This window comes from Sitophilus oryzae, unplaced genomic scaffold (genome assembly GCF_002938485.1).
Source record: "Sitophilus oryzae breed Bouriz unplaced genomic scaffold, Soryzae_2.0 scaffold_1442_pilon_pilon, whole genome shotgun sequence".
In the NCBI taxonomy this organism is placed as follows: domain Eukaryota; kingdom Metazoa; phylum Arthropoda; class Insecta; order Coleoptera; family Curculionidae; genus Sitophilus; species Sitophilus oryzae.
Genome location: NW_022146107.1, coordinates 4,656,672 through 4,660,404, shown reverse-complemented (window position 1 = coordinate 4,660,404; position 3,733 = coordinate 4,656,672). Strand labels below are relative to the sequence as shown.

At 28.8% G+C, this 3,733-nt stretch overlaps 1 long non-coding RNA gene across 1 annotated transcript; it reads right to left on the bottom strand.

Moving 5' to 3' along the window:
- Positions 1–1,185: 1,185 nt before the first annotated feature.
- On the bottom strand, positions 1,186–3,428 carry LOC115877242. Its single transcript, XR_004049311.1, has 4 exons — positions 2,711–3,428; positions 2,102–2,218; positions 1,597–1,936; positions 1,186–1,274 (listed from the first exon to the last, which is right to left on the bottom strand). It is a non-coding gene; the product is annotated as an uncharacterized LOC115877242 (long non-coding RNA).
- Positions 3,429–3,733: the final 305 nt, after the last annotated feature.

Sequence of the window (3,733 nt, the reverse complement as noted above, 5' to 3'; positions counted from 1 at the left end):
ATAATTTGTAGTTGAAATTGTTGCAAGACTTAAAAAAGGAATAAAATATACTTCCATTAACAACATGTTGTTTTATTTATTTCACACTCAATACAAAGTTTGCTACTAATACTTTACCTCCTCGCTCTTATATTATATATTCTTGATCAAAATTCAGCATTTTCAGATACTGAACAAAAGTTTGTCAGAACATATTTGACTTGGTAAATGTCCAGATATTTAGAGCAAAAATTTCAAGTGTTCAACGAAATGGCGAATGCAACTGCTTACTCCTTGTACCGAAAAATACCTCCTCGCTCTTATATGTTCCTAATATAAATTCAAGATTTCTCAATTTGAACAAAAGCTGCCAAAAATAATTACTGTCCAGCAAATTTTGGACTACCCGACCAACGAGTTAGAATGAGTTAGATTTTTTCGAAAAAGGTCAATTACGGCCAAACTATAAGAGATATCGAGGAACGCAAGACGGCAATAGATAGGGAATTTAATTCTCTATAAGGGTGCAAGATTAGGGGATGATCGGAGCAAATAAAAATTTTTGGCGAGAAATGAAGGAAGGTTAACAACACCTTACCTCATTTATCGCCAATTTTTTTTTTGTCTCCGATCAACCCCTAATTTTGCATCCTTATAGAGAATTGAATTCCCTATCGATTGCCGTCTTCCGTTCCTCGATATCTGTTATAGTTTTCGAAATATCGGGGCTTTAATTTTTGAAACGAGTTCGAATTGCTAGAGATAGCAGAAATATCGTTAATCGATGCTATATTTACATGTGGTACTAAAGTTACGCTTTATCTCTTCACCTTTATGTGATCCTGATAGAAATCGGCGGTTTTTGAGCAGGTTTAAAAATTTTCGTGCAATCTTTGTCAAAAAGTGAATTTTCTCGGACTTGTATCAGGAATACATAAGAGCGACTAGGTAAATACTACCTATAAAGGAGGTAAAGGTATATAGGTATTATTTTCATTAAAAATACTGTCTATTCCTGAACAACTTGTTAGGTTTTTTAATATTACAATACATTACTTTTGTGATAATTTAAATGACTCTCTATTTGTTCATGATTAGACAGTATTTCTAATATATTCTGAATTAATAAAACTGATTTATTTTTCAATTATTATTTAATAACATATTAGTTTTTATTAACAATATAATATAAAAAGTATATTAAAATCCATGGTGCTGATGGACATACTGATGTCTAGGTATGTCTACGTTGCGGTAAATAAATCTTCTGGTTACCTTTCTGGAAAGTTTTGGTTCTGTAAGAAAAATATAAAGAAATAATTAACTGATTGTTGACTAACAAGCTTGATTAAAAACTATTACTTCTACAATACGATCTAAAAAAAACGGCGTCAGATGGCTATGAAATGATGATCGCTGTCATTTTATATGTAAAATTATATGGGGAATGTCACCGATCATCATTTCCAAGTCAATTGGACGCCGTTTATTTCGATCATAACTTTAAATACTCAGTAAATTATTCATTTATAGCTACACATTTTACAAAATGCAATAATTATTAGGTATTTATTAAACATATTCAACTTAAAAAATATATCTTTTAGTATAATTTACCTCAAGTTATTTAGTTCTAAATAAGAATTTCATCCTCGTTCACCTGTTGAATGTTTTGAATTTAATCAGGCTAATGGCATCTTGAAGAGTCTCAGAAGAATGACACAAAAAAGTATACAAATACAAAGACTTGAATAATGGCATTCCCATAAGGAAGAATATATGGGAGACAAATACTGAAATAGATTAATTATCATGCAATGAAAAAAATAAAGTTGATATATTGTGTAAAATGGTAGAAATGAATGAAATCACAAAAACATTGTTGGTAATATTCATGAAAAGGATAAATGTATTCTGCCCTGGAACTGTATACATATATTGATTTCTTGTTGAAAATCTGTAAAAAAAGAAATAAAATATTACATTCCATATTAATTCTGCTATAATTATGTTTATTATTTTTTGTTTTATATTAAGATCAAGTGTATCTTAAAAAATATGGTTAGTCAGTTAACAAATAATCAAATTAATAAATTATTTTGAAATAATAAGTTAAACTTACTTTTACTCATATAATGAAAGACAAACTCGTAAACCAGATTGATGGCCAAACATCAGGATTATACAAAAGGCGGGGTGACCCAGGTCTCTTCATTTGAGTGCTTTATTATTAACTATCCTAAAAAATATAATTATAATTAAAGCGTTATACTGAAACAATGCAAAATTGTTAGCTAAAATATGACGACATGCATAGTTATTTCAAACCTGTTTGTAATTTTTGTTTTCATTTGAAAGTATTATGTGATTTTAAGAATGCGGGGCACCTTTAGGTATACTAACAGTGACTTAAACTAAAAGACGTAGAAAGTACCTTTTTTGCCTATACAAATAAACATCCAAAAAATGCAATATAGGAATAAAAAACACACATCTTTCAAATCTACTAAAAAAATGCTAATAAATATCTCTAAATATGAAGCAATGTTCTATGTAACTATATTTTTAAAGTACAACAGAACTCAAGGAATGTATTTATTTTTTCTTACACTTGATTTTGAATAAGAAAATTATAAATATAAGAAAAATGTATCAGCTTTTAATAATGATGTAATAACATATTTGAAAAGGAAAAAATCTATAGAAAACAGGCAAACTAATGGAAACTTACATTTTCAGGAGATTAAACAGACCTTAAAGAATAGAATACACCATAGGAATACACTCAAATAGTGTTCAGAAAAATCATACTTTCCATCAGAAAAATTGTAAGAGCGACATAACGACTTGTTAACAGAAAATGTGGCACCGTCAATATTGTCAGATTGAACACATGTAAAACAGAATGTTGATTTTTTGCTACATAAATAATGTTGTATATAAACAAAAATACAATTATTTATTCTGCCGAAACAAAGCTTGATTTATATGTTTATTACATTTATCATGATTTTCTAACGGTTCACCTCATTTTGAAGTTTCAAAAATATTGATTTAGATTAGTATCAGGACTTTGCTAACGGCTTGGCAACCTTGGAAACAATTTAGTTCAAAATTTTCCCACCTTTTCCACAATGGCGCCACCTGCATTCTTCTTCTTTTTCGTATTTCAGGTCTTAAGAGAACCGTAACCACAGAATAAAATAAAAAAAGTTCTTCTTTTTTATTTTTAGGATTTGAAACACGAGCAACCACAGATTCGATATAGATTTTCTCTTCTTTTCTGTTAACTGGCCTGTAGTTATAAAGGTCATTCGGCCAGAGACCAGAAAAAAATAATCAAAAGGAGAAAGTCCAAAGTACAATCTATGGTTAATTATTAGACAAAGACAACATCAAAAATAAACAAGTACAGAAACAGTAAATAAATAATATCTAAAAATTAGGCAAGGAACGCTAATCAAAGTGCAGTAAAAATGTATCTATATATTTTTAAGAAACAAAAATGAATTTGAAGAAAAGAAAACATACAAATACACAGAGGCCAGGCCACAGGCTACGCCTTTTATACTTTGTATTACTGGTTGCATATCACAATAAACAAATTTGTACGATAGAAATATTTGTATATTTTTAATACATATTTTTTCTGGTAACAAAGCCATAAAATATTATACTTCCACTAACACTTGTTTTATTTACGTAGCACTTATACAAAAATGTTTAGAAATTGGTAATACAACAAAAACAAATA